The sequence below is a fragment of the Salmo trutta genome, chromosome 34, assembly GCF_901001165.1.
Source record: "Salmo trutta chromosome 34, fSalTru1.1, whole genome shotgun sequence".
Taxonomy (NCBI): domain Eukaryota; kingdom Metazoa; phylum Chordata; class Actinopteri; order Salmoniformes; family Salmonidae; genus Salmo; species Salmo trutta.
In genome coordinates this window covers 4,329,102-4,351,423 of record NC_042990.1, presented here as the reverse complement: position 1 = coordinate 4,351,423, position 22,322 = coordinate 4,329,102, and the positions used below count along the sequence as shown (strand labels likewise).

At 42.8% G+C, this 22,322-nt stretch overlaps 1 long non-coding RNA gene across 1 annotated transcript; it reads left to right on the top strand.

Annotated features, from left to right (window-relative positions):
* The first annotated feature begins 20,532 nt into the window (after positions 1 to 20,532).
* On the top strand, positions 20,533 to 21,493 carry LOC115173191 (uncharacterized). Its single transcript, XR_003871564.1, has 3 exons — positions 20,533 to 20,643; positions 21,228 to 21,264; positions 21,444 to 21,493. It is a non-coding gene; the product is annotated as an uncharacterized LOC115173191 (long non-coding RNA).
* The last annotated feature ends 829 nt before the right edge of the window (positions 21,494 to 22,322 follow it).

The window sequence follows — 22,322 nt, the reverse complement described above, 5'->3', positions numbered from 1 at the left end:
CACGAGTTTTGCAAGATTTTGATGTTTGTACGACATCAGAATATGATTAATTCTTTAAGGCATGTACCTGATCTATTTATTCATAGATTACTTTATGGCTAACCCAGTTAAAAATTATTTTCACCTGGACCCACCCCCTCAGGGGCAACATTTCTGACCAGAACTTCAAACTACAAGGTATGAATTCCAAGTTTAATAATTTATGATAAGTATGGGTCAGGTCTTGCAATTATTAAGTTCAAATATTGCTCTGAACATACCTCTTAGGCGACCAGCATGGTGATGAGGTTCTGCGAGTGGATTTTTGGCGGCACCCTGCACTGCCATTCCTCCTCCTCTCCTTAGTCCAGTAGTTCATCTCACTGATCAGCAGCCTTTCTCTCGCTCATCCAGACTGCCTAAGGAATCCTCAGACCCTGTCAGAGAGCACTGGGATTCTGGGGAGGCTGCCCCACTCCTCAGGTCCACACCCATGATACGAGCTAGCGCTGGTAGGAGAATGCGGAGGGCTGTCTGGGTCACGACCTTAACAATCTTCAGACACAGCATGGAGAGCTGCTCGAATGTGAGCTATGGCCAACAAACAGAGTAATGTTTTTGTCAATCAATCAATTCCATGACACCGTTCCCTACATAGCGCACTACTTTTGACCAGAACCTTATGTGGAGAGACTTACGTTATTTTTCATGCCATGCTGAATCACTCTCCATTGGCTAGAGAAAAGAAAAGAAAGGAAACATATTTTAGCTGCACACTGGTGTTGAGTTAGTGGAGTCACTAGATAGCCATGTTAGGGAAAATAAAAGTGTATTTAATTAAGCTATTAGCAAGTACATGAGCCATTTTGTTCTTGATTTACAGGAAGAGTTAGGGGTGTGGTTACGGTGATGTTAGGGTTAGGTGTAGTGTTTGAAATCGCATTTGTGGTTAGAAGGTGCACTATGACTATAAATTCAGAGTTGTTGTATGTGAGGTTGGAGAAAGACATGGGACTTGCTCATCAGTTAGACTCCTCAGGAAGGAGAGGAGGATTGGGGCACAGCATGTCCCAATCTTGAGAGAAGGCATTAGAGTCCTCTGAGCCTCCTTCTCCAGCTGCTCAATGATAGATCCCCTTTCCCGGAAACCACACCCGGGTGTCTGAGAAGACTCTGGGAATCCGCAAAGAGAAATCTAAAGTTGAATCTGAACTTTATATCTAATTTCCTTCACCTTTAGTGATTTGATTGCACTGGACAGGTAAAAGCACATCTCTCTGCGGGCCTCCACTATATTGCTTTCACCTATATAGATACTATCTTCTCAGATCAGTGCTGATGAATTTGAACACAACCTGCACCCAACATGAAGTAATCTCGGACCTGCACCAATGCTGCTGTCCTCCTCCACGGAAGTCTTCTTGGCACTGCCACTGGACTTACGTTTAGCCTACATGACAACAGATTATAGGTCTCATAGCAGATCTAAGGTCAGTGTAGCGTCTCCTCCTAATGCTTTAAGGTTAGGATTTAGTGATAGTAAACTAATCCTAGATCTGTGCCTAAGTAGGCAGAGGATGTGTAAAGGACAGCATATTTCTTACCTTGCCTCCAGTCCTGTTCTTGTTGTTCTCATGTGTCTCTGTTTCATCCTTCATATTCTCCACAACTTTATTTTGATCATCCGGGGAATCCTCCCATTTCACGCTCTGGTGGATAAATGAGAGGTCAATAGCAGTCTTAGGTTGTGACTTCATAAAACAACTTATTCGCTCCTATTTTAAACAAAATGGCAATAGTGGTCAGATTTCAGTCCATGGATCAAACCAGTGAGACCTATTGCTGTGGTAGTGACCTACTATACTGTTAGTAATTTCTCCTCTAAACTCAAATAGGCTAAATGAACCATACCTTGCTGTTGTCTGACATGATGTGTAGCTTATTGTTGTAGGCTATTTATAGGTAATACTAATATCTCCTTTGAAAAAACGTCAGTGAACCATCGGCAGACAACTGAAGTGAATGTAATACCCTTGTTTGAAGCAGGTATTGAGTTTATTTGTTATAAATAATTGGTTATATATTTAAAAGATGATTGAATTGCTCCTAAACTGTAATGTTGTTAATGCATTATGTTTTTTGTAGAAATATTTATTTAATGTATAAGTGTATAGTTCGTTTTACTTTGAAGTGTAAGTTTTTACCAATAAGGTCGCCTGTTAAGTTGTGGCCAATGGGAGTTGACCTGGTGAGCGGGAGGCCTGGGAAGAAAGGAGAGGGAAAAAGACGTTGATGAAAGGATGGACGTTTTTAGCTTACAACGGTTGGTAAAGAAAAGTTATAAAAGAAGACGACAGAACTAGAACAAAACCCATACTTACTAAGACATGTTTTATTTTATAAAAGAGTTGTTATAATTTTGTTAAAACTTAGTAAAGACTGAAGCTACCGTCTCGTCGTGGAGGTATTTGCAAGCATTGAGGTTAGCCTAGCATCGCGTGACACCGGGAGATAATTGCTTGGGAAACTTAACGAGTTCGTGTTCCCATGCGATATCGGTTACGGCTAAGGAGTACTGTCTGCATGGGTAGATGTGCTTGCCTTGGACTTTGTGAGGAAACCTGCACGGAACTGCCATACTTCGCTGAGGGAATATCAACCAAGCAGTGAGTAACCACAACGTGAGGTGCTTCAGGATATTTTTGGGTGTCGTCATTTTTTTTGAGCTCCAACGCGCGCCAACGGTTCATTTAAGCCATGGGTCGGCAACCCAAAATGTTGAAAGAGCCATATTGGACCAAAAAAAATCTGTCTGGAGCCGCAAAAAATGAAAAGCCTTATATAAGCCTTATAATAAAGGCAACACATGCTGTAAGTGTCTATATTAGCCTACTATCAAAATGATAAGTAGGCTATAAATACATAATGAGCATTCATGATTAAACGTTTATTTTACCTGCAGCGCATCCTGGAGAGAATGACTCACCACGTGACTACTCTGCTGTACGATGGTGCTTTAAGTTTAACTTCCATTATAATATTAATGTATTATGTTTCGTTGCATTGATGAAATTATAGAAATACAATAGATAAATCAGATTTTTGATGTCATTTTTATTTTAGGATTCGAAAAAACAACAACAAAATGTGCAACGTGCATAATAGACCTCCTGTAATTTCAGACCTCCCCATGGAAATAAAATGCAGTCCTTTTCAATCCTCAATAATACGATACAATCCTCTTCTCTTTTCCCCCTTATCTGGGCAACAGACAGAGTGCAATAAAACAGCATCCTTTTGAAAAGGTAAAGTATATCAAATTAAAATAATACAGTTTAAGTTCGATTTCTGTGCATTATCCTCTTCTCTTTAGTTTTGTGCAAATGTGCAAGGGTAAAATGCAGCAGCACCCTCTTCTCTTTTGACACGCACAATACAATGCAGCCATCCTCAGACCTGAGCAACAAAACACAATAATATCCCTATGTGTCATTCCAAATATATACTGACAAAAATTAGAAATCACTTTATAAAAACAGCCACTTTGTTACTAAATATGTGCCTATGACAGGATTGTGTTCATACCCGTTTAATGTGACTTCTGTTTTCGGACATCACTGGACAGCTTCTCAACATCGGGCATGTAAAATGTAACTTTAATCTTCACGCAGGACTGCAAGCTCTCATCTGTGAGGCGGGTGCGGTATTTGGATTTATGTAGTTCATGTTTGAGAATATCTGCTCGCACAGGTATGTTGATCCAAAGATGGATAATACTCCAAATGCATATTTCTTCATGTTCCTATAACTGTCAGGAAGAATGGAAATGTCTTTCCACGTTACTCTTTTTGTTATTTGACAACTTCTCATTACAAAGCAAACATGCAGGCAATCCTTCCGCATTGGCAATGAAAGCAAATGATTCGGTCCAATAATTGTGGAATCCTCTGTTCTCCACAGCTATCTTTCTCTTTTTCCCTTTGGGATCCATGGCCCATGACACACCCGCCGGTTTGTTTGCAACAGCCACCTGTCTGGCACTACGCCGAGCTGAAAGAAACGTGTGTCGCAGGCTATGACGTAAATCTTCGTTGACAGAAATGTTGAAATTAAATATTTATTATACACATTTTTACAGCATTGGATAATAAATTATATTAAAACAAAAAATATATTCACACCATCTTTTTCCATTTTCATATTTTGAAAAAGCTCCAGGGAGCCACTAGGGCGGCGCTAAAGAGCCGCATGCGGCTCTAGAGCCGCGGGTTGCCGACCCCCGATTTAAGCAAACTTGAAATAATTTGGACTCATTGGGGTTTATTTTTTTTTCTTTTGATGTGTCTGAAAATGTATTTGTGTTTAAAAATGTTTTAATACACATATGGAACATTATGTATATTGTCTTGGTGGAGTCATTGATTGTTTCAATTTCATTTAATGCATGGGATGGTTTATCCTGATTCAATAACAGAAACCTATAATCATTTAATCTGAAGTAATACCCTATTGTCAAAACCCTAGATAGTTTACAATAGGAATTCTTATTGGAGATGTCCTTCTCACCTAACATCCCATGCTACTGAGATACTCTGCATAAGTTAACCTGTTGGGGATAGGGGGCAGTATTTGCACGGCCGGATAAAAAACGTACCCGATTTAATCTGGTTACTACTCCTGCCCAGTAACTAGAATATGCATATAATTATTGGCTTTGGATAGAAAACACCCTAAAGTTTCTAAAACTGTTTGAATGGTGTCTGTGACAGAACTCATATGGCAGGCAAAAACCTGAGAAGATTCCTTACAGGAAGTGGCCTGTCTGACAAGTTCTTGTTCTTCTTGGCTCTGTTTATTGAAAACTGAGGATCTTTGCTGTAACGTGACACTTCCTACGGCTCCCATAGGCTCTCAGAACCCGGGAAAAAGCTGAATGATGTAATTCCAGCCTCTGGCTGAAAAACATTAGCACGTTTGGATAGTGGCCGGTCAGAGTACCATCAGACTGAGGCTCGTGCACGAGGGGATCCCATGTTTTTATTTTCTCTCTCTTTGAACGTAAACACGCTTTCCCGGTCGGAATATTATCGCTTTTTAACGAGAAAAATGGCATAAAAATTGATTTTAAACAGCGGTTGACATGCTTCGAAGTACGGTAATGGAATATTTAGAATTTTTTTGTCACGAAATGCGTCATGCGCGTCACCCTTTTTTACCATTCGGATAGTGTCTTGAACGCACGAACAAAACAGAGGATATTTGAACATAACTATGGATTATTTTGAACCAAACCAACATTTGTTATTGAAGTAGAAGTCCTGGGAGTGCATTCTGATGAAGAACAGCAAAGGTAATAACATTTTTCTTATAGTAAATCTGACTGGTCAGGGCTAAACTTGGTGGGTGTCTAAATAGCTAGCCCTGTGATGCCGGGCTATCTACTCAGAATATTGCTTTCACCGAAAAGCTATTTTAAAATCGGGACATAGCGAGTGCATAGAGGAGTTCTGTATCTATAATTCTTAAAATAATTGTTGTGTTTTTTGTGAACGTTTATCGTGAGTAATTTAGTAAATTCACCGGAAGTTTGCGGGGGGTATGCTAGTTCTGAACGTCACATGCTAATGTAAAAAACTGGTTTTTGATATAAATATGAACTTGATTGAACAAAACAAGCATGTATTGTATAACATAATGTCCTAGTGTTGTCATCTGATGAAGATCATCAAAGGTTAGTGCTGCATTTAGCTGTGGTTTGGGTTTATGTGACATTATATGCTAGCTTGAAAAATGGGTGTCTGATTATTTCTGTCTGGGTACTCTGCTGACATAATCTAATGTTTTGCTTTCGTTGTAAAGCCTTTTTGAAATCGGACAGTGTGGTTAGATTAACGAGAGTCTTGTCTTTAAAATGGTGTAAAATAGTCATATGTTTGAGAAATTGAAGTAATAGCATTTCTAAGGAATTTGAATAACGCGCCACGGGATTCCACTGGCTGTTGAGTAGGTGGGACGATTTCGTCCCGCCGACCCTATAGAGGTTAATATTGTGAGAGTCATATTCGAGCCTGGTGAGAGGGTTACATGAATATGAACGTCCTTGAATTATGCCAAAGCATTGTTGAATTCTCGATTCCGATTGGCTGAAGCAAGGGCATTCCTCAGAGATGTCATACACACATGATGTCCCAATTAGGCCTAAGTCTAATGTCTATATGAATTGTCAATGTCATTAGAAAACAGATCATAGCTTGTCAAAGTTCTGCCAAAGGAAAATATTTGTAAGTGCACGTTTTTGCGTTTAATTTATGGTTTATCAAGCATCCTCATTCATCACCATGCACAAAAACGTAACTCGCTGCAATCCATTAGCTATAATTCTGAGGTTGCAAAGCTGCAAAACTAGGACATGCAATAAATTATAACCACTTGCACTTAGAATAATTTAAAATCAATGACGTTCTAGGGGGCTTTAACTATTTCAGCATTATGGAGCTGTCCGCTGCATAGAGCTGACACCATTCTAGGCGTCGGGAATGTGCCATGGTGCTGAAATGTTTAGAGTCTGGGCAGCACCTGAGACTGCGGCATGGTGCTGAAATGGAGCAGGGCTCAGTTCTATGGGTATCTCATGCGGATTTTCCTGCTAGCCTATGTATAATGATACTATAATGACATTATTTTCATCCATCCGTCAACAAAAAGGGCATGTCAACGTTTCCCAAGCAATAATGCAATGAAGCCAAGCCGAGATGTATAGTTCTTCATCCAGAGGACGAAGTTCCACTGTATCATCTAAAACGTTCAGAGAGATCCCTTAAAACTGCAGAATAAATTTTCCACAGCTGTTATGGTAGCTAGGTTAATTTAGCGAGACATGGACAAATCCAACACATAGCGTTTCTACTGATTCCTGCTTAGAGGTGACTGAATGTCATGTTGCTAGTTGTAATGACGCTTTTAAAACAAGAATAGTTATTTGTAATTGCTCTGGGAGCTAATTATTGCAGAGTCCAGCTACACATCCTGCTCGCTGGGCTCATTATGGACAGCCAATGAGCAGCTCAGGTGAAAAAGTCAGCCAGATCTGATCCCTATAAAATACATGCTACTAGGCTACTGTAGCAACCTGCCGACCTGCACAATCCTCCATGGCACTAATGTTACACGCGCAGTATGGTATGCTAACATCCCACAACAATTCCACAATTGGAATTACTTGCCTAAACTTCCAATCATACTTATTTTCTAATATCAACCATAGTTTCTGCACTTAAGGCAGACCTGCCATTAGAACAAGATGGAATTAGGAAAACTCTAACGCTCGTTAAACGTAGGCTAAAATGAACCTTACCTGGCTGTCGTCAGCCATTATGTGTAGCCCGTTAATTAAGGCTATGCGCCTCTGATACTGCAGCTGTTCTGATAGGCTACTGTAGCTGCTCTGTAACTGTTAAACTAGTCTAATCTAATCTTATCCGTTGAAAACCCGTCAGTGAACCGTCCTCAAACACAATGAACTGATGTCAATATGGACATTAACCTTCACATAAGATATCAAATACATGACGTCAGATATGCCTAGAGGTATTGTTGACTTAATCAGAATACATATCATAGTGTCACAGTACGTGCTGTTGACAGCCTAGCCCCTGAAATCTGTTGTGAATGTAAAGTAATGTTTTTACAATTGTATAACTGCATTCATTTTACTGGACCCCATGAAGAGTAGCTGCTGCAGCTAAAGGGGATCCATTATAAATACAAATACAAACCCAATGCACCATGATAATACATGCATCAACTTGTTTTGACATATCACATGGGATATGACAGTTCCTGATTCTGAGATACTGTAAATCAACAGACCTTGAGAGGAGATAAAACATCTGTTGATCCATTTCACAGGTTTCTGGTGGTTTCTAAGCATTCTACATGTGTTGGGGAAGGAGGGTGGGATCTCTCCAGAGCATCTAATTACATCAATCATGTCTTGCCATGCATGTGATATGAGATAATGTTATGCACCACGCAAATATACATTGCCTAAGGCTGCAGTGCTATACTCCATGGAGACAGTGCTCATTGTTCATTTTACATGATGGATATATGCTAATCCATTTCATTCAATCAATCAGTACAATTTATTTATAAAGCCCTTTTTACATCAGCAGTTGTCACATAGTAGTTCTTATTTAGACACCCAGCCTAAAATCCCAAATAGCATGCAATGCAGATTTAGAAGCACGGTGGCTAGGAAAAACTCCCTAGAAAAGCAGGAACCTAGGAAGAAACCTAGAGAGGAACCAGGCTCTGAGGGGTGGCTAGTCCTCTTCTGGCTGTGCCGGTGGAGATTATAAGCGTACATGACCATTAAGGCCAGATTGTTCTTCAAGTACTGTAGTTCAAACGTTCTTCATAGATGACCAGGAGGGTCAAATAATAATGTGGTTATAGAGGGTGAAACAGGTCAGCACCTCAGGAGTAAATGTCAGTTGGCTTTTCATAGCCGAACATTCAGAGGTCGAGAGTCGAGAGAGAGAGAGAGATTTAAATCATCTTTATTGGGTCTGGGAGCCCACCATACAATAAATACTCATACAAAAAACACAGTTACACATCAATTAAAAAAACAACTCCAATTCCTCCTCCACAGTAACTATACACAACAGCCTCTAAATACCCCATATACTCATAAACAGATCAATATTGTTGACCAGTTTATAATAGGCAAACTCAACCCTCAGTCTCGCTGCCAACATTCCCTCCAGCATTCCCACCACATCAACAGACCCCTGTCCCCGAATACTGTTCTTTCGGGTCTTCCATATCGCTAATTTTGCTGCCCCTAACACAAAATTAAGCAACACAACTACACCCTTTCGACTGAACCTGTACTTTGGCCCAAATATATACAGTTGGGAAGAAAAAACCTCTCCCAACGTTGAGAACCAATTTGTGATCATGTCAATCATCCCGACCAACCTGGGACACTGTAAAAACATATGTGCCAGAGTTTCAGACTCAGCACAAAATGGACACCCCTCCCCAACAGTAGGGTCCAGGTGTACCAGATGCATGTTAGTGGCTATAGCTCCGTGTACTATCCTCCATTGGAGGTCAGCTGTCCTCTTATCAATAGGCAGTTTGTACAGTGATCGCCAACAGCCTTTTGGGGAGGCACCTGGACCAAGCACACCCGCCCACCTCGTCAATTTTACCCCTCCCAGGGAAGATGCATGGGACACCTTTACACATACTCTGTACATGGCCTTCTTTCCCACCTCCTTGAACTCCCCCAGCTCCGGGGTATCGAAAGAAAGCAGCATCCCCACGTCCTCCACGAATGCCCCCGCTGCAGCACTAACAATCAGTGCAGGGAACACATAATCCAGACCCTCCTTCCACCGATCACAATTGGAAATGTCAGTCACATACTGCAGATGAAGCACTGGCAGGGAGTCACAGACCTCATCGACGACCTTCCTCAGTAGGCGAGATGATCGGATCCCCGCTCTTTCTCCCAGCTCCTCCAACGATCTATTCCTGTTCCGCATCAGATGACCCAGTTTAGTACACCCCACGCCTAACAGGCATGAACGTAGGCTAGCTGAACCCAGAACACGGGACTGGATGGCAGTGTTGTGAAAAAGAGGCTCTTCAAAAAGCCACATCCCTGGTGGCGTGCCGGCCTTACGAGACTTCACAAAAACTCTCCAAGCCTGCATAACAGACTCATAAAATGGAGTCAGGCCATGCAAATCACCCCCCTCCAGCTTTAAGAGGAAAAGGTGCTTATCTAAGCCCAAACAGCCCGCTCTCCTCATCAATATATAGGCTGTGTCGACCCAGCTAGAACTGTCTCTGTACAACAGCCTCTGGGCTGCATGAAGCCGGAAAGCCATGATCCTAGAGGAAATATCCACCAAGCCTTGCCCACCCTCGTGTAGTGGCAGGTACAGGGCTGCAGCTTTTATCCAGTGTTGTCCAGACCAGAAGAAATTGACAAGGGTCCTCTGAAGCTCTTGAATCAGACCCTTTGGTGGCTGTAAAATCATTAGTCTGTGCCACAGGGTAGAGGCAGCAAGATTATTAGCTACCAGTACCCTTCCCCTATAAGACAGCTGGGGCAGCACCCATTTCCATCTTGACAGTCTGGCACACACTTTCTCCACTACACCCTCCCAGTTCTTTTTCTGAAAGACATCGGAGCCTAGAAAAACCCCCAAAGTCTTCATCCCATCTCTGCCCCACTGAAGTCCCCCTGGTAACCGTGGAGCAGACCCCATCTGAAGCTGACCTGCCCACAGCGCTTCACTCTTTCCCCAATTGACTCTAGCTGAGGAGGCCCCCTCATACACCTTTAGAGCGTTTGAGAGAACCTTAACATCCTCAGCCCCTGTAATAAAAACTGTCACGTCATCTGCATATGCAGACAGTGCTATCGTGGGACCCTTCATTACACCTGGCACAGAGAAACCAGTAAGCCTCGCTCTTAAAAAACAAAGCATTGGTTCAATCGCCAGACTGTATAACTGCCCTGAAATTGGGCATCCCTGCCTGATGCCCCTTTGGACAGGGATGGGGCAGCTCAAACCACCCCCCACCTTCACCATACACGAGGCCCCAGCATACAGTAAATTCATCCACGACAAAAAAACATCCCCAAACCCAAAGGCTTTCATTGTTTTAAAACAAGTACTGGTGGTCCACACGGTCAAAAGCCTTCTCCTGATCCAACGAAAGTAAACCCACATTTACAAATGTCTAAAACATCTCTTATCAGAAACAAATTGTCAACAATAGAGCGATCAGGTACACAGCAAGACTGGTCCTCATGGACCAACAATCCCAGATACTCTTTCAACCTGTTTGAGAGACATTTAGAAACAATTTTATATTCTGCGCACAGCAACGCAACAGGTCTCCAATTTTTTAAGAGAGCCAAATCCCCCTTTTTTGGCAATAATGAAAGCACCGCACGTTGACAGGATACAGGAAGAGAACCCTCATGAAAAGATTCACACATCACCTCATAAAAATCCTCTCCAATAGACCCCCAAAAGTGTTTATAAAACTCAGATGGTAAACCATCAATGCCAGGGGCTCGGCCTGTTGAGAGCTGCATAACTGCTGTGGACAGCTCTTGCAGTGTAATGTCAGAGTCCAATGCGACTCTCTGCTCAGGTCCCAATTGAGGAAGACCGTGTAGCAACTGTTCAGTACACAGAGAGTCACAATCCTCCGCCTTATAGAGGGCAGAGTAGAAATCTACGGCATGTTGACGCATTTCCCTGTCATCTGTGGTCACCTTCCCATCAGGCAGACGAAGGCAGACCATCTGTTTACGTTGCAGTGTCGATTGTCCTAGGTTAAAAAAGAAAGCACTAGGAGCATCCATGTCCTTGAGGGAAGCGAACCGAGACCTAATCAAGGCACCCTTCACTCTTTCATGCAGAAACAATCTCAGTTCATGTCTCTTGTCCTGTAAATTCATGACTAATCCAGGGTCGTTCTGAGTGAGCAGCTTCAATTCAATAGATTTGATGTCCTGTTCAAGGGCCTTGATAGTCTCTTTGACTTCAATTCGAGACAGAGCAGTATACTGTTGACAAAATAATCGTATTTGGGCCTTCCCAACCTCCCACCATTGTCTCAAGGACTCAAAATGTCCTTTTGTAACCCTCCATTTTTCCCAAAACAACAAAAACCTTTCACAAAACATGACATCATGTAACAATTTAACATTAAAATACCAGTACGATGATGACCTTCGTGGACAGGACAAATGAATATCAACAGTAACAAAATGGTGATCAGAGAAACCCACAGGAGTAATATCACACCTTCCAACCCTACTACAGTATTGATCAGACACATACAACCTGTCTAACCTTGCTGCACTGACACGACCTTCATTAACTTTTAGCCATGTGTACTGCCTAACTTTTGCATTCCTGACTCTCCACACATCAGAAAGCTCAAACTCAGTTAGTAGACCAGACAGGCAAGTGGCTGACCGCAGGTGAGGTTCTTCAGCGGTGCGATCAACAGTAAAATCCACTGTACAGTTCCAGTCCCCCCCTAAAACCATACAACCCTCTTGGTCACACTGTCTTAAAGTTTCCTTTATTTTGTCAAATACAGCAATACGCTCTGTACCCTCATTAGGAGCATATACATTCCAAAAAAAAAAAAAAAAAAACATAACCTCCGCCTTGACCAATAAAACCAGACCCTTGACAATCTCTGTTGTAGATACCACAGTTACCCCTAAGCCTGAAGAAAACAAGATTGCCACCCCAGCACTGAAATTTGTACCATGACTGAGTATATGCTGCCCCTCCCACCACATACCCCAGTCAACCTTATTTTCCTCATCACTATGTGTCTCCTGTAGAAAAACTACATTAAGCCTTTTCTGTTTTATTATTTCTAATACCCAAGCCCTCTTATTCCTGTCCCTTCCACCATTAATATTGAGAGAACCTACCCTTAGTACCTCCATATAGAAAAGAGAAAGGAAAAGCAGAAGAAACCACAGAGAAACCAAAGAGAAAAAAGAAGACACCCTATGAAGCATGATCAACATCGTTTAAATTTTCTCTTACCCTGACCACGTTTCCCACCACCTTTTGCTGCTGTGACAGCAGTAACAAATTTCCTCAAGCGAAACCGCTTCTTCTCACTTAACTGGTCGAACCCCACCGTCTTCTGTAACATCACAGCTGACCTCACAAACTTATCAACATCAAAATATTCTGCCAATTTGACAGATTTCCCAAAAGTCTGATCCAAAAACCTATTTACCTCCTCTAGATCATAAATTGAGTCGTCACCAGCTGCTATCATACCAATAGAGATATCCATATCCTGCTCCTCCTCAACTGAGTCCACAGACCCCTGACTCGCTTCTAATACATCCCTTTCATCACTCCCCACTTGCAGCCCATCACTCGTACCAGGCATCTCCTCCACTACCTGGGAAACTAGCCCCACCTGAACCTTATTAGTCGTAGTGGACATCTCCTCCACTACCTGGGAATTTCATCACTCCCCACTTGCAGCCCATCACTCGTACCAGGCATCTCCTCCACTACCTGGGAAACTAGCCCCACCTGAACCTTATTAGTCGTAGTGGACATCTCCTCCACTACCTGGGAAACTAACCCCACCTGAACCCTATTACTGGTAGTGGGCATCTCTTCCACTACCTGGGAGACTAGCTCCACCTGAAACCTATTACTCGTAGTGGGCATATCCTCCACTACCTGGGAGTCTAGCTCCACATGAACCCCCTCCTGTACTCCATTACTCATAGTGGGCATCTCCTCCACTACCTGGGAGTCTAGCTCCACATGAACCCCCTCCTGTACCCCGTTACTCATAGTGGGCATCTCCTCCACTACCTGGGAGACTAGCTCCATATGAACCACCTCCTGTACCCCAGCACTCGTACTGGGCACCTCCTCACCAATCTGAGGAACTGGCTCTTCAGATCTATCCTTGCTTTCTACAACAAAATGTTTCTGCTGCATAACATTTCCCTCTAACACAAGTTGCAACTCCGTGTCCTCAACATGGATAACTTGTTCCTCAGCAGCAGTTGCTTGTGGCTGCTCAACCACTGTCGGCCCACCTCTCCCTACATCAGTGGGCCCAGGCGTTACGAGGACCACCTGCGCCCCTCCCTCTGCTTTCTCCCTTTTCGGGCAAGCATGTCGCTTATGACCAACATCCCCACACTCAAAACACCGTTGACTACCCGTACTAGCATAAGCCATATACAATCTATTGTCATACTTGACTTTAAACGCTAACTCCAAAGTCTGCTCCGGTGAGTCCAAAAACATAAACACCTGTCGCCGAAAAGACATAACCTGTTTCAACGCCGGGTGTTTGCAACCCAACGGGACAACCTTAATTGAACTTGCAAACTTCCCAAAGCGCAATAACTCGCGCTCCAATAGCTCATTTGGAATAAACGGCGGTACATTTGAAATCGTTACCCTTGTTGACGGAGAAAAAAGCGGCGTAACTTGAATAAACATTCCTTTAAGAAGTACGCCTTGCTCAACCATACGATTAACAAGACACACTTCTTTAAGAAAAACCACCACCGCTTTATTCATCCGTGACGCATAAGCAACATTCTCATATCCTACCTTCTCTCCCACGGCGACCAGAAACTCCTCCACCGTGACAGTAGCTTCAGTAACACACCTAAAGCCGTGCCGAAGTGACAGGGACGGCATCTCCATTCGGGCTGCCATCCCCGCCAAAAACAGGGTAATTTCGATACGAAAACAAAATACTTAATTCTACCACAACAAACAAATAATAACCTTAATCATGCACAGAAGAAAACAAAGAATGCCACCAAGAAAGAGAAAACCTAAAGAAAGTTCTGAATATCTAACTCTACACAACACACGCACTCCCTTGCTCAAACAATTCCCAGCATGCACCAAACACTCCCAGCATAGAGAGAGAAGAGAGAGAGAGAGAGAAGAGAGAGAGAGGAGAGAGGAGAGAGAGGAGAGAGAGAGAGAAGAAGAGAGAGAGGAGAAGAGAGAGGAGAGAGAGAAGAGAGAGAGGAGAGAGAGAGAGCTGTGCTGTAGGAAACCGCTGATGTGGGAGCAGCTCTCCATCACACACACATGCACGTACACACTCATAAGCTCCTAGTGTGTTGTTAATATATAATCAATGGGAGGGGGGTTCATTGGAAGGAGTGAGAATGTAAATCTTTCTTGTCCCTTAAAGACTCTCAGGTTTAATTAAACTAATGCGCACATTGACTCAGGCTTCAAAGCCTTTCAACGCTGCGTTATTAATGGAATATAATCAAATTCTCTCTCTTTGTTATAGAAATGTGTTGCATAGAGAGGAGGGTTAGGAGTATGGCTGCAGAGCAGGGAAATGGTTTAGATACTCATAGTGTTAAGGAGCAGCATATACTGCAACATTCATTGCAAGAAAAGCCTAGATAGAACATCATCTTGATTTATCAATTCAATAAGACAAGCCGCTTACAGCACCTGCCAGTACAAAGGTCCCTACTCAGCCATTATACCATTGAGCTGAGCATTTTATAATATTTGCTCAAGCGATGAAGGTGGTTTATAGGTTTCCCATGGCAATGAAAACATATCCAATAGTCATGCAATTTGAACTGGCAGTAACTGCATCTTGTTGCTGTGTCCATTACTGTGCTTGTGTCTAGTGTGAGATGTGTTGACGCTATGCTACGTCTCCTAGCCACTGGAATAAGTAGAAAAACACGGGTGAGCTACATGATAAACTGCTGTTTTAATTAGCCAGCTCCTCTTTCGCTCTCTCTCCTCATTGAGCTGTGAGGGTTGTTATCTTACAAAGGAAGGAGTCGCCCAGCTGGCACACATCCCTTTTCCTGTGAGACCTCTAATCATCATGTCATTGTCCACAGTCCTCCTCTCAGGGCTTCTGTTATCACATAATGAAAGAGAAGTAGCTGTCCACAGTCATCCCATCTTGGAATCAAGTTCAAGTTTTATTGTCACATGCACAAGTACAGTGAAATGCTTAACTTGCATGCTCTACCCAACAGGGCAGTAATCCAATATCAAAATAGTGTAACTAATAAAACATTTTAAAAAATACATGTACAGTACCAGTCAAAAGTTTGGACACATCTACTCATTCAAGGGTTTTTCTTTATTTTTGCTATTTTGTAAATTGTAGAGTAATAGTGAAGACATAAAAACTATGAAATAACACATATGGAATCATGTAGTAACCAAAAAAGTGTTTGGAACAAATCAAAATATGATTGAGATTTGAGATTCTTCAAAGTAGCCATCCTTTGCCTTGATGACAGCTTTGCACACTCTTGGCATTATCTCAACCAGCTTCATGAGGTAGTCACCCTGGAATGCATTTCAATTAACAGTGCCTTGTTAAAAGTTCATTTGTGGAATTTCTTTCCTTCTTAATGTGTTTGAGCCAATCAGTTGTGTTGCGACAAGGTAGGGGTGCTATACAGAAGATAGCCCTATTTGGTAAAAGACCAAATCCATATTAACAGCTCAAATAAGCAAAGAGAAATGACAGTCCATCATTGCTTTAAGACATGAAGGTCAGTCAATACATACAATTGTGGAGTAGCAAAAACCATCAAGCGCTATGATGAAACTAGCTCTCATGAGGACCGCCACAGGAAAGGAAGACCCAGAGTTACCTCTACTGCTGAGGATAAATTCAGTAGAGTTATCAGCCTCAGATTGCAGCCCAAATAAATGCTTCACAGAGTTCAAGTAAGAGACATCTCAACATCAACTGTTCAGAGGAGACTGCGTGAGTCAGGCCTTCATGGTCGAATTGCTGCAAAGAAACCACTACTAAAGGACACCAATAATAAGAAGAGACTTGCTTGGGCCAAGAAAGACGAGCAATGGACATTAGACCGGTGGAAATCTGTCCTTTGGTCTGATGAGTCCAAATTTGAGATTTTTCGTTCCAACCGCCGTGTCTTTGTGAGATGCAGAGTAGGTGAATGGATGATCTCCACATGTGTGGTTCCCACCATGAAGCATGGAGGAGGAGTGATGGTGTGGGGGTGCTTTGCTGGTGACACTGTGGGGGAATCATTTAGAATTCAAGGCACAGTTAACCAGCATGGCTACCACAGCATTCTGCAGCAATACACTTATCTTCAACAAAAAAGGGTCCGATGACAATTAGGGGAAGAAAAAATAAATCTATTGAAGCCCATCTGGTTTGCGCTTAGGGGGACTATCATTTGATTTTCAACAGGACAATGACCCAAAACACACCTCCAGGCTGTGTAAGGGCTATTTGACCAAGAAGGAGAGTGATGGAGTTCTGCATCAGATGACCTGGCCTCCACAATCACCTGACTCGACCCAATTGAGATGGTTTGGGATGAGTTGGACCGCAGAGTGAAGGAAAAGCAGCCAACAAGTGCTCAGCATATATGGGAACTCCTTCAAGACTGTTGGAAAAGCATTCCTCATGAAGCTGGTTGAGAGAATGCCAAGAGTGTGCAAAGCTGTCATCAAGGCAAAGGGTGGCTACTTTAAAGAATCGAAAATCTAAAACATATTTTAATTTGTTAAACACTTTTTTGTTTACTACATGATTCCATATGTGTTATTTCATAGTTCTGATGTCTTCACTATTATTCTACAATGTAGAAAAAAATTGAAATAAAGAAAAATCCTTGAATGAGTAGGTATGTCCAAACTGTGAAATGTTGTGTCCAGTTTTATTACTTAATAATTGATAATATGATTATTGACTTTTTACAAGCATCGACCCCGTGCAGCTTTTAATTGCATTCATCACAATGAGTAGGAATCCTTCAGCAGTCAGAGATGTCAGATCAGAGCAATGTTCCCATAGCCCATGTTTCATAAAGGACTGTTCGTGAGTGACTTAAGAGGGCTATGCTCAGGCGGGTCCCTTGTGCCCCACAAACAAATGGGAGCTGAGCTCCCCTCTACCATCCTGCTGGTGCCTTCTTCTTTTTCCTTCATTATTCTGGGGTGAGTCACTGGAAGAGAGACAAATGACAGAGATAGAGGCAGTAAGGGAAAGGAAGGGTCTTGAAAGACAGCAGACAGTGACAGTGTGGGAGGAGAGAGAGAGAGAGGAGAGAGAGAGAGGGAGAGAGAGAGGGAGAGAGCAGGGGGAAATGGATGGTTGACAAGGCATCTCATCTCTTTAGTGTTCTACTCTGTGGATAGTCTTTGTGCTGCTATCTGCCTTGTCTAGTCAGCCTAGTGGTATGTAGAATTCATGCACCGTTACCTCTGCTGCTGCTGCTGTAAAACAAAGAAACGGATGACACAAGATTCACATTAGCATATAAACAAACACATACACACAAACTCACTGTTGTACACATGCACATACACAAGCGTTCCTGCATACATGCAGATAAACTCTTCTCTTGTCTCTCTTCTTTTTGTCAGAACAACACACACACACACTCTGATGTGTATGCAGATACAGTGCATTTTAAAATGATTTTCTTGGGGTAGGGGTCTGTTTGTGTAGTAGCTCTGTTCTTGGTCAGTAGGCCTATGTCTTTCTGTGTACTGCAAAGGTCAAGAAGCTTGGCTGTTGGCTTGGCTGTTGATGTTTAAAAAGAATGTTTTGGAAACAAATCATGCATGCTCTTGTAAACATTTCCACAGGCCATGAGTCACTCCTCCTTCTCTTCTCCTCTGCCATTCCCTCCTTTTTCTCCTCGACTCCTTTCTCCATCCTCATCCACTTTGTCTCTCTCTCTCTCGATATTGCCGGTGGTCTGTTGCTAGAGAAACTGTGAGCAGTGAGATAAGGAGAGAGAAAGAGAGCACACGCTTGAAGCAGGGGGAGGTGAAGAAAGTAAAGGAGAAAAAACAGGCAGAGAAAGCGAAGAAAGAAGAGAGAAAGATTAGGAAACGGAGCAGCGGACCGGCCAGCGTCGGTATGTCTCTCCAGGTGGTGTAGGTGTGAGTGAGACATCGGGCAGACGCCCGGGCAGAGTGGCAGCCACGGTGTCCCTGAGGGGCCTGGTCGGGGAGGACAAGGACAGCGAGGCAGGAGGAGGACACACAGGATAAGTATATGGACTCAGACAGAGCGATAGAGAGTGTTCAGATAGCTGATAGCTGAGAGAGAGGCTGTGGGTTACAGCTGCACCGCCGCCCTTCAGTGACAGAATAAACAAAAACAAACCTACACAGGAAGAAACTGCTGAGAAACAGGGAACAAAGTGTGTGGAGGTGAACACAGGAAGTGAGCCAACGCAGCAGTAATACAAGGCTTCAGGATCAAAGCTTGAAGACTTCAACTGAACGTGGACTCTGACGATTGGGACCAGGAATTAAACTATAGGATTAGGGTCTGTTATCAAAGGCTTTCTGACTGGCAGGATTTTGTGCTGGTGTGTGCAGGAGAACTCTCTTTGTCTGGGACGTGAGCTGTGCTACTGAACCGTGGAACAAGGCGGGGGGGGGGACGTAGGAGGGAGAGTGACTGACAGACCGATTGGAAGGTTGAAGTGTTGGCAGTGGCAGACAAAGTTTGATAGACAGAGTTTTTTCTGGAGGGAGAGAAGAAGAGGGAGGGAGGGATGGTGGTTTCTTCCGTCAGTCCTCTCCGTCGTGCCCAGAGCATCCAGAGATGAGTCAGAGGAAGCTGACACGACAGATGAATCTGTGGGAGACCCCCGAGGGGTTGACCACGCCCAGCCTGACCCCCACCTCTCCCTACGTCAACCCCGCTAACTCACCTGTGTCCCTGATCACGACCACACTCGGGGACACGGGAATTCTGTGTTTTCCGCCGTATGAAGCTCAACCGCAGTATAGAGCGCAGACGGTCGTCTCACTCCCACCTTCCTCTCAGGTATTCATGGTGTTCAAGTAGCCAGGCCCATTATCAGGCCCTGTGATGTGTGTGTGTGTGTGCTTGCGCGTGTGTGTGTGGCTTCACAATATCTCCCTCCATGATGTGCTTTTCATTTTTGATGAAGCTGTAGAAACATTCATGGTTCAAAAAGAGAAATCCCCCTCTAAACCTAAGAAGTATGTTTCTGTGTACACTTTGGCTAAACTCTCACTAAGCTTCTGTTTGACTGGATCTCTTTGAGATTATTCCTAATCTTGTGTTTGGGGTCATGTGGTTGTCTGTAACGCTAGATTGCTATGGTGCTCTTGTGTATATATGCAGATCAGATGTCCTGGGCTGAACTGTTGTTATACATGTCTGTCTCTCCTTCAGAACGTCATTTTTTTTTGAATTTTTGGTGGGGTGGATCAGCTTTCATATCGCAGATCAATTGTAGCTTCCATCAAAGTAATTGTCTGCATAATTTCCAATCCTCCATATATATTGTTTTAAATATCTCAATGTCAATTCATTTCTGGGTAACAATAAGTACCTTAGTGAGATTGTTTTAAATTAAAATGGTCAAAATATTTAAAAAAATAGCTACTTAGCAAAGAGCAGTTTCTCAAGAAAGAATTTTGCTAGGACTGTCTGTCTGGGAGTGGTCTGAGTGGGGAGGGGAATACTAGGTGTTATTGGCAGAGAGGTTTGGAACTCTCTTCTTATTGGTCTGTTACCTAATTTACCGTCTGGTGATGTCACCAGGCAGGCCAAAACTTCTTCCGACCTATGGTTGCAAAATTCCGGGAACGTTCAATAAATTCACTGGTTTTCCCAAAATCGCGGTTGGAGCTTTCACGGAATCAGTAGAGAATAAGCAGGGAATCCAGACTCCTCACACAGGCAATTTCAGGCTGTCTTTTTAAACAGCTCTTACACTAAAAGGGCATTATCATCGTTTTTACAAATTCACAGATTTATTCCAACCTCTTAGTGTGTAAATATATATAAAACACAGGAAAATGCCTTTAATGAAGCATTGATCCAGACAACTTCCTGTCTCTCTCACTTTGTCTTTCAGTTTTGACTCAGAGAATGGTCCGTCGGCCGGCCGCAGCCCCATGGATTCGCAGGCGAGTCCTGTGCTGGGGCTGCACCCTCCTTTACCACAGAGGGGTGCAGGAGTCGCGGGGAGCGCAGGGAGTCCTTCCTGTACCGATCAGACTCTGACTATGACATGTCCCCCAAGACCATGTCACGCAACTCCTCCATCAACAGTGAGGGGTGAGTATCAAACCTGGGCGGGGGTTTGAACTTATAAGACTATTCCATTGGTTCCATTGCGCCAGGCAAACTCAATCAAGCCCAGCTAAAGTATTGTGCTATTTAAACCCTGGTTTGGTGAGTATGTACCCCCTTACATTCTCCACTTCCTGTGTTCATCACATGCCATCAAAACCACCTTGGCTAATCCACATGGTTAAATCCACTCTGAGTGAAAGTAGCCTCACTGACACTCCAGATTTCTGCAACACTATACATTACTCACTATACAATCACAGTCAACCGACTTGGCATTTATGATTATTATGATTATGGCAGTATTATGCTAATGTAAAAATATTTTCGCTTCACAGCGGTGTAATTTGTCTTGGTCTGCTTCCATTTCAGAAAGATGCTTTTTGGTCAGAACCAAAAATATTTTGTTTAGATTCAGATAGTGCTATGGATACCATTGGTTCACATATAATCTGGTATCTGTTAATGTAAACTGTCATAGAGGTTACACTTCAGCGATAACTCTCTCTATCCTGCTGACTTTACTGTCATCTCCTTCCTTTGTTCATTTTCTATCTCTCTTTCTACAGGCATGCAGAAGATCTCATAGTCACCCCTTTTGCTCAGGTAAGCACCAGCTCTGCAGTTGTTGATGAAGTAGCGTACACTTCACCCTGCCAGCCTAAAGATAGAACATTCAGTAATGAACTTGAAAGGGGCTAAAATGAGTATGTAGTGAATTTGTCTCGCTCCGCTCTCTGCCCCTCTCCCCGCCGCCCCACCACCCCCGTCCGTCCGTCCCCCAGGTGTTGGCCAGTCTACGAACTGTAAGAAGCAACTTCACCATCCTCGCCAAGTCACGACACCCACTAACAAGTCAGTAGCATTCTGTCAGCCACGTTACCTTTTCAACCCCTCTTAATGTGGTCACATCTCTCTCTTCTCTATCGAAGCATGAATGATATCTTCCCACTGTGTCTATATTGTAACTGTGCAGTCCTTAGTCTCACTGGAATATGAAGAGTTTATTTCCAAAACACTATATCAACCAATTTTTCACATTTGTTTTTCTCATCAGGAATGATTAATTGTGGGTACCTTCATGTGTGTGTAAAATATTACTGTTCTCAGATGTTTTTAGTTATTTGTTACATTTGACTCTGTAAAACCTAACAATACTCCTTGTTTCTCTGAGAATGAGGTGGATATATAGTATCTTGCAAAAAAATACACATTATTATTTGTCTCTCTGAAATGAAACGATCAAGTAATAGATTTAAACAAATACATGTCTGTCATTGAACAACCAAATGCCATGATTAGATAGTGAAAAAACACCAATCTGTTTCATAATTTCGTTAAACAATAACAGTTAATTAACCAACATTTCTGAAAATGGATATTGAGCGTTTTTGATTGAAACTCTTCATATGTAGTTTTAGTAAATATCACATTTCTTCCTTCTATTTTGTCAGAGCTGTGTCATATCAGTAGGCTATAATGTGGCAATACTCTCATCACATTGTGTCTTTATCGTGTTCTGCTGAGATCATCATGTCCTCAATGGAAGTCCCTGACTGACTGACTGACTGACTACCTGAAAGACTGCCTGACTGGCTGACTACCTGACTACCTGACTGACTGACTATTCACAAGGATAGAAGTGGTCATAATGCTAAATATAT